Source organism: Rhododendron vialii, chromosome 6a (assembly GCF_030253575.1).
Source record: "Rhododendron vialii isolate Sample 1 chromosome 6a, ASM3025357v1".
NCBI classification, from domain to species: Eukaryota; Viridiplantae; Streptophyta; class Magnoliopsida; order Ericales; family Ericaceae; genus Rhododendron; species Rhododendron vialii.
Genome location: NC_080562.1, coordinates 10,117,361 through 10,126,994, shown reverse-complemented (window position 1 = coordinate 10,126,994; position 9,634 = coordinate 10,117,361). Strand labels below are relative to the sequence as shown.

The following is a 9,634-nucleotide window of genomic DNA, read 5'->3' as shown; positions in this document are numbered from 1 at the left end:
GATTCCAAAATCTCCACAGATCGTCAAAGTCCCAGTAGGGAGCCCCAGCATGACCTTTTGGTGCAGAGTTGAAGGTACCGCCATGATGTCGGCCCTATGAAGCCATGGCCTGCCCAGTAGTAGGTTAAAGGTAACAAGGACATCGACGACATGGAATTCTACGTCCATTTCAAAGCCTTCAGCATCGAGTTTCAGAGTCAGAGTCCCTTCCACCACACAGCGAGTGCTGTCATATGCTTTGACGGCTAGATTGGAGGGTGTTAGGTCATTCTTTGTGAGCCCCAAGCGGTAGGCAACTCTCATCGGGCAAACATTGATGGCAGAACCATTGTCGATTAGCACAGTTGGCACCCAATGCCCCCGGCACTTGACAGTGATGTGCAGCGGGCGGTTATGAGCGGTTCCTTCGATGGGCAAGTCCCTTTCGGTGAACGTGACGAAGTGCTTAGAGAGGAGCGGTAGTACAAGGGCAATCATGGCCTCGGGGGTGATGTCCGTTGGTACCGTGAGCCGGGCCAATGCCGAGGATAGCTTTTCGCGATGCTCCTTTGACGATGATATCAAACCCCAGATAAACACAGCGGTCGGGATTCGTTCGAGCTATTTCAGAATAGCATCTTCTTCGGGAACCCCACTTGGAAAGACCGGATCATTCCTCTGAGCGGCGGGAGCGGTGGTCTTCTGAGCAAGCGGATTGGACGAGCTTCCTGTCTGGAGATTAGACGGCTGGAATACGCGGCCACTCTTTGTGACGTTGGCAACATCCCACCATGAAGACGAGTCAACAAAATCCCACAGATCGGCCGGCATCTCTTCTAACTTGCGCTTTCCTTTGTCTGTTGACGCAACTGTTGCGGTCGAGTCTGGCCCCAGAGCTGAGTCCCATTCCAAATCTTCCATCACTAATCCCTCCCAAAAAGAAGGATCCTGCGCAGCATCTTCCTCAAAGGGTGCCCCCGGGTTGGCGACAAACGGAACGTCCCAAAATCCTCTGTCGACAAGGGCAGTGTTGACAGTCCACACTTCGCTTCCCATGTTCAGATCGACAATATTGTCCACATCCCAAATATCGGCAGGCGGTGGAGTTTTGATGGTTTCCTTCGCATTCCAAAAGTCGGCAGGGGGCGCATCCAGGGCCATGATCGAGCAGTCATCTCCGGGAGCCGAAACAATAGGGCGAGGCTGTTCCACAGAGACAATGTCGAGAGTAGGGTCAAATTCATGGATGCGGCGGTCGACCGTGCCAGCAATCGAATTCACCAAAGGTAACATGGCGCCTAGCGAGCGACGGACGTCGGACACGATTTCCCCTTCTTGATAGTAACCCCAATATTCCTCACTAATATCATTTCAGTCCAAATCAGCCTTGAGACCTTGACCTATTTGTCATTCATCAGGTTGTGGATCCCATACGTATTCTTCAGCCTCTACCTCAACTTGGTCTAACTCAAGCTGGTAGAAGAGTGCGAACAAAGAGAGACCGTCTAGAGGGTCAGCCTGTGCCGCATTCCATTCTCCTTCCCACTGGTTTAGCCACATCTGATTGACTTGAGGGTGTGCGGGGAACCCCATGTTGTATTGCTCGATCCAATCGGTACAAAGCTCTTCCCATTCCCTAGCTTTGTCTTCCATGGCCCATCCGGCTGCCATCATGTTAACACTTGGCTCAGAAGGAAAGGGTACGTCTGGTCTAGGTTTGCTGGTTGAGGTAATATGGTCGGTGGGGTTGAATATGGTGGAGCTGAGAGTTATCTGGTTTACTTGAGGGTTGGGGTCGTGTTTAGGCAAGGAATTGGTAATGACATTGGGTTTAGTAGGTGGAGTTAGAAGGGTACCATTGTCCACCAAATCTTGTATCGCGTGACGAAGGCGATAGCAAGAGTCAGTGTAATGGCCGAGCATCTTGTGGTATGCACAGAAAGCATTGGGGTTATGACTGGGGGGTGGATTTTGAGGAAGCGGAGTTGGGGCTAAAGGCCTAAGGTGTCCGATTTTGACTAGCTTCTCCAATACCGAGGAAAGTGGCGCCTCGAAATTAGCGAAGTTACGGGGTTGGTTGCGGTTTCAGGGTCTCTGAGGGGTTTGAACTTGGTTCACATCGGTGATGTGATTGGAGCTTTGGGTAAAGGCATTGTTAGCAGAAGTTGTGTTGGCATAATTATTGCCACCAAACAGAGCAGTGATGTTTCCAGTGTACACACGGGGTTTTGATTTTGAAGCTGAGGCAGAAGAGGGAACGTCACTTCTGGGTAGAACACCGGTTTGGAGAGCTTCTTCGATGGCCAGCCCGGAGTCGTAGAAAGTCTCGAAGTTCGCTCCTTCAACCAACACGAGGTTTTTAGCGAAGTCCGGCTGTACATTGCGGGAAATGATGCGGATTTGGTCCTTCTCGCTCGGGCGATCGGGCATGAGAGCCGCTTTGGCCCTCCACCTCTAGATAAAGTCTGCGAAAGACTCCTTTGCACTCATCTTAGTTGATTCCAACTCCCGGGTGGTCATCTTGAGCTGGGCATTATAGCTGTACTGAGCGTTGAAGGCAGTGCCGATGTCTTCCCATGTCCGTCTTTTGGAAATTTCGAGTGATAAGAACCATTGGAAGGTGGGGCCAGCAAGGGTTTGCGGAAACAGCTGAGCCGTTGCGTCTTCCTCGACACCATGTAGCTTCATTGCACCATGATAAGCCAATAGGTGAGTTTTCAGGTCTCCGGTCCCGTCGAACTTCGCGAAGTCGGGCATCTTGAATCGATCGGGCAACCTGGCGTTCGGGAATGGGCAAAGGCGATCCATGTCTAGCACTCCTGCCCCTTTCCTTTCGGATTTAGCGACTGCTTCTTCCAATTTCGCCATTTTGGCGATCAAATCTGCCATTTCCTCTTGGCTTGGAGCAGGATTTTCGATCAGAAGGTTCTCTTCGGCAGCGACTTCCCGCTCTCGCCTTTCACCGCCTTCCCCTCCTGCTGCAAGAGGGAGTCGTTCTTCGATTAGGGTGCGGAGATTGGCCATAGAGGCGTCGGCCTGGTCGGCCCTTTGCTACATGATGGCTAGGTTGTGCCGGAGATCCGCCAATACAGTAGCGAGATTCGGGGGTGGGACATCTACCATGGCTAGAAACTCTGTCTTAACAAGTTTTGGCGATGCAGGGGGAGACGGAGTAGACAAAGGGGACTCGTGCGGAGTAGTCGGTGGTGAATCCTCCCACGACAAAGTGCAGGCCAGAGCTTCCGTTGTGACTGGCCGAAAGATGAACCCCAAATCAAACCTTCAAACGGACTCGGCGGATGGCCCCAAGTAGGTTTGGCTCTTGATTTCGGACCCTTGCTTTGATATCGGCATGACTAGACAGCAAAGTACAAGAACTCAGTGATAGCCTGCAATCATTTTACTTGAAAGAATCGAAAAAAATGGAAAATGAGCATGCCACGTCGTCGATGTCCTCCTAGACTCTAGAGCTAGAAAGAGCCTGCCTTGCGACGCTCGGACATTTGCCATAAAATCCTCGGATTTTCTTTTCAACGATGTATCCTTGATTGAATCTACTGTCACTAAGAGATGTCAAAACAACCTAAGCCTTTGACTTCTCCATTCTCGAAGTTTCAAAGTTTGAGTTCGGAACAACTCGGTGTGGATGGCGTGATACAGTAACCGAAGTGGCGTAAGTAGCACTGTGCCGGAGCCTGAGCGGTGTAAGTGATTAGCACTTTTAACCTGAGTGGTGTAAGCATCACGACATTCTCTCCGTTGTTCCTAGTTTTTCAGCTTGAAACCTCGATCGGGCGTTAGCTAAAGACTTAGAAAGTATTGATTTCCCGAAGCCTCAATGATTAAGGACTTGAAAACTTTTGGTAACGTGCAACATCGAGATGCACAACTCGTCATCGGTCCAAGGCAACGTCGAACGGGCGCAAGGCAGACTCGACAAAAGACAATCCTAAAAGCCGCCCTGGCATGTTCCTACGCAAAACTGTCATGAATGTATGTACAGGCATGCGATAAGTAAAACAGTAACATGTAGACAGAATATGGGAGTTAGCTGCAAATAATCCTACCCTGTGGGTTCCTGTCCTAGGTTGGAAAGTTCTAGTGCTTTGTAAGCGTGTAGAGGCCGGTTTTGGCTTAAGGGGTTCCTTTGACTAGAGCCGCGATATACCTCCCATTGCGACGCGTAGAGCAAAGCAATGGTTGAACGGTAGTACGACTCATCATCATCCAAGGTTGTTGGGCGTTCGAGGACCCCGGGCTCCAATGAATTGTGCCGGTTACCCAAAACACCTCAACGGGGCTGACCAACCATCGATGCGAACGGAGAATGCCGAAGAATGATTTGATGAGAGAGAAATGCAATGTTCGAAAAAAAAATGCCTTTTGAAGTTTGGCTCACTTTCATTGATCAATACTTGGAGAAAACTACATAAGTGAACAATAGCAAAAGCCCCAGTTCGGATTGGTCGGATGCTGAGATGCTGTTACGTTACCATTTCGTTCTTCAGCAGCGCGGAGCATACTGTTTTGACAGACTTTAAGAAAATTGTTCATTTATGTATTAATTTCCAAAATATCAATCAATGCAATTCATCCCCAGCGGAGTCGCCACTGTGGGCACACGCCCCGAAAAAATTTTATTATGAAAAATTTGGGTGCGGCCCTTTTTGGAAAAAGCGCGGCGAAACACTTCGATTCAGAGTCACCACTCGGGTTTTAGCGGTGAAAAAACCCAAGGAATCGAACTCAAAAACGTTTGCTACGTTCGTTTGATTTTTGAAAAGGCGTAGACTGGTCCGTCGTCACCTTCGATATCTGAGGTTCGGGAGCCAGGTTACGAGAGGGGAAGGATTTTATGGCACCCCTCTCACCCAATCCGGAGATCGGTCTCTACTCAGGCATTTCATAAATCGTTTGCATTTTTCTCTCATTAATCATTTTTAGCCAGTTAGGGAGGGGGAACAGTTAATGGGGATTAAAACTGTAACAAGTTGCAATTATGTGATAAAATGTTTACGGATGATTTGCTTACAATAATAAACATAGATTGAGAACAAGCACCGAGAGCAGTTTGAATAAGGTGGAGTATGCTGCTCTGAAGGGATGTGAGCAGGTATCGCACCAGTATGCACCGGCCAGGCCACTGCATACTAACGCAACCTGCGCACGCCACCTCATCACTGGCGTACTCCACTTACCATGAACTCACAGTCTTTGTTTGCAACCCTCTGGGCTCTGGAATGGACCAGCGCACACCCAGGACAATCCACGCAGTCAATATATCGGCGGTTATATAATTACAGACAGATGAAATGGCTTTAAGCCATGAAAATAAACGGAACACCCCATAAACAGTGTGGGAACATAAAAGAGGCCAAGACTAAGCTAAGATGCAAGGGTCAGCCACTGGATCTCGGCAGAACTGCCGTACGCCGGTTGTATGAAACCGTACGCCAGTTACACCCCTTATCCAATGCTTGGCTTTGCATCATCTGGGCTCTGGAACATGACCAGAGAGATCCCAAGAGCCCTCCAAAGCAAATAAAAGTAAATATTGAATGCTACATCTAAACAGTTCAAGGATACGGAAAGCTATAAAACTGGTTATTAGCATGCTAAGGTGATGGCAGAAGTGTAAGCAAGTAAAAATGGACGATCAATGATCCCCACGCCAGTAGTGCACATACTACCATGACCGGCTTACGGCATGATTGTACTAGCGTGCACCATTTGTCATCTCACACGATTGCTATATTTTACCAGTTTAAGGCCAGGACTAATATTGATTACTAGCCTGGACCTTACTGATTCCCCTCAGGGGTCGAAAACAGAAAGCCACACAAATGTGGTATACCTTTTTGTGTTGAGGTTTGAAGGTGGTTTTGAGCTTTAAGGTTGAAGATGGAGGTTGGATGGTGACTGAATGACAATGGGGTGTATGGGAGTGGACTCCTCTTCTTTCTCTTTCGATGGAGGAGAAGAGATAGAGAGCAAGAGAGGTGTCACGCCCTGCTTTTTAAACATATCTTCAAAGAAAGATACTAATTAACAAATAAAAACAATACTAATAATATTACCAAAAAGATCCTTTGAGTTTAGCATAAGTTGGAGAAAGTTCAAGTATCAAGGTTAACGGGTGGAAATAACAAAGTTAATTACATTCTTCCAATGTCAAAAGTAAACGTCAAAATACGGTTACAGAGCCATCTACCCAATTCCCAAAAGACTATAAGTGTAGATGTATAAATAACCGTCCAATAAGTTCACAAAAGATGCCTTTTCTTTGCAGGCATACACTCCATGCAACAAGAACTAGTTGCCTTGATTTGTACCTGAAAATGTTAAGGAAGGGTGAGCTCACTAGCTCGTAGAGAAATCTTGAAATGAAAAACACGAAAACATGTTATATTCAATTACCGAACAAGAGGCTCATTGAGGAAGGATAGTAATCCAAGATACAATTCAAAGTCGAATGACAAGCCAAACATTAAATTAACAACTTTATCTCTCTTTTCATTTCTCAAGCAACACAGATCATACGTCTAGCCCAACCAATCAACAATGCGTGATATGTGATGCAAAGCAATGCACCGGGCAATGTTGGGCCCCGTAACCCTCGCCAAGGTCCCACCAAGAAGGTGAACCGAGCTCCGTCCATATTGACGTGAATTCCGGGCGGTGTTGGGTCCCGTAACCCTCGCCAAGGTCCCACCAAGAAGGTGAACCGAGCTCCGTCCATATTGACGTGAATTCTGGGCGGTGTTGGGTCCCGTAACCCTCGCCAAGGTCCCACCAAGAAGGTGAACCGGGCTCCGTCCATATTGACGTGAATTCCGGGCGGTGTTGGGCCCCGTAACCCTCATCGACATCCCACGAAATGGATGCGACTCCACATTCCGGGCAGTGTTAGGCCCCGTAACCCTCGTCGACATCCGAAGTTGGATACGACTTCATCTATTGTCCATATGCTATGACATGCCACACCATGATGCATACAAAATTCGATATCACACGTAGCCATAACACTCGAATCATAGTTCCATAAACATCCTTCATTATGCACAATCCATCCATAATCAATCTCACACCCATTATCGAGTCAAAACGATTATACAACATCATAAAAAATTGCATACTCAATATCTTTCAATGATTTCAACGCCAAAATATCACCAACTTACCAATCTTTAAAACCCATAAGGATCCATAACCAATAGCGTCGTTTAACCATGACCAGCGATGAAAAGAACACAGCTCTATAAGCTGCCCAGATTTTCAAATTTGCAAGACAATCTTCTAAAAATCACTATAAATCAAATTCTTACTACTTTTGAGTGATTCTAGTCCCGATAGTTGCGCAATTGAACGAAGTACAAAAGATACAAAAGAACCCTAGTCAGATTCGCACTCAAAATCTGGCTAAACAAGCATTTACTGAAGCAACACGAATCTGTCGAGTAAAAACGTGACAGATTTGTGACCTGATTTCTAAAATCCACCATTAATTCAATTCTCAACGGTTTTGAGTGATTCTAGCGGCATTAGAACGGGCTTTAAGTCTACTCTATTTCATATGAAGGAACCAAAATTCAATTCTGAGTTTAAGAAGGCGTAAAACCCCAAAAACCGAAGACCCTGTTCTGCAGATTTTCGGAAATGACAGGGATAGCTTCAAACAACGATTTTAAGCACGATTTGTCAACATAATCAACATATAAACACATAACAAGCGTAAGAAATCCCTACCTCAAGGTCGTGTGAACTTCCCCCGAGCCAATCGAGCCCTAGATCTTGAAATACTCCGAAACCGAGGCGAACCAACTCCCACCGAGCTAGACCCACGAAATTAAAGCTTGGAGGAGCAAGGATTGAAGGTTTTTGATGTGAGTTTTGTGGAGGAATTGTGGGAGATGAAGTTTGGAGAAGAGGGGTAAAGAGAGAGAGGGAGACGTGAGAGAGAGGGCGAGAGATGTTTTGATTTTTTTTTGTTTTTGTTTAGATTTCCACCCCACCCCTATACATATATACATATTTTCCCTCTCTTACACATTGGCCCCAACCCCAAACTAATTACACATTACCCCCAATGCCACACGTAATATTGACGTATTTTCCATGAAATAATTATCCGGGTCGCTACAAGAGGAGAGAAAAGGGGTTGGACTCTTTAATGTGGTTAACCCCTTGCAAATGAATGCAAGGGGGGTATTTATAGAGGAGAGAGGGACTGAGGAAGGGCCTTAACCAGTTGGGTTAGGGCTGGTTTGGTTAAGGGGAGAGCCTCCCATGCATTAAATGCATGGGACTTGGCTTGATGGAGGGTGTAGGAGAGAGGGGGAACGTCCCTGCTTAGTATAATCATCAGGGGGACTGTAGCCCATGTCAGGGTGGCACAAAAGTCTCGTCCATGTGGCTGAATAAAGTTGATTTGACTGGGCTTTACTGGCGTGCGCCAGTGATAACTGAGTCAACGGTCGATGACCGACACGTGGCAATTCACTAGCGCACGCCAAGAAAACACTGGCGTAAGCAAGTAGGGTTTTGCTGGGGCCATCTGGCTCGAAGGGTTTGAGGATGGAATTCGAAAGGGTTTAAATGAGAAATGTCCAAAGCTCAAAGCTCAAGACCTGCCATCAACCTTGGAATGTTCTTGACCTTTAATCATCATTGGGGCAACAAAAGACCGTAATATTGGCTTATCCGGATAGTTCAGAATAGGGTGTCTACATCATCTTGCCACATTTAAATTTCCTTCTAAGGTAAAGTGTAACGTAATGAATAATCATAATCACAGATTAAAGTGTTAGGGGAACCACCACTGTAATATGATCAGAAAGAAAGGCAATGTTTAACATGAAGGAAACTTAAAATGAAATCAATAATCACAAAGAGCATGCCTAGCACGTTCTCATACTGAAGCATACTAAAAAGAACAGTTATACAACTACCCCACCAAAGTAATAATATCATATGCCAAGTATAACCTTCAATGGGTAATTGGTTCATGTTGTGCTCCCTCATTGAAGTACTGGAACCTATGTAAGATAATTGCTAAAATCACTCCTCTCTCCCCCAAATTCGTTGGATGTACTCCATTCTCTTGCTGTCGATGTGTCATTTCTGCAATCAGAACACCAAAACTTACATAAGGAAGATGCATCAATCAAGTTCAACACAGATCGGATGAATAGCTAGCGAACGATTTTATTCCCAGTTAAAAATTATTTGGCCAGGAAGGTAACAAATATTATAGTTTCCCCTTAATGACAATCTATTTTTCCATGTGAGGGCATCATTAATTCTTGGACAAGCTCCAAACACGAGTAAACAAAAGTATATTGCATGCTTATATAAAGTATAACAAGCCTTGGAAGCCTTTTATCCAAGGCTATGGGACCTCATCAAGAAACCTTCTTCACCTGAAAAAGTATTCACTGTAATTATTGGAGTTGAGTTCTCTCGTGTATCCAAGGATCTTAGTTAGGCCAAGTTAATTATACATGGCATTATATGTAGCCTTTATTATGACTAGAATAGTATTAGTAGCTAAAGAGTTAAAATTTATTATTTTCGGTAAACTTGGGGCGAGATTTGAAGTCCAAGTCATAGTTGGTCTTCACAAGTTTCAAGTTTTCGAATATGTCTAGTTCCTAAA

At 45.9% G+C, this 9,634-nt stretch overlaps 1 long non-coding RNA gene across 1 annotated transcript; it reads right to left on the bottom strand.

The window, feature by feature from the left end:
- Positions 1 to 6,044: 6,044 nt before the first annotated feature.
- LOC131331349 (uncharacterized) lies at positions 6,045 to 7,976 on the bottom strand. The gene is made up of 2 exons (XR_009201366.1): positions 7,726 to 7,976; positions 6,045 to 6,311 (listed from the first exon to the last, which is right to left on the bottom strand). It is a non-coding gene; the product is annotated as an uncharacterized LOC131331349 (long non-coding RNA).
- Positions 7,977 to 9,634: the final 1,658 nt, after the last annotated feature.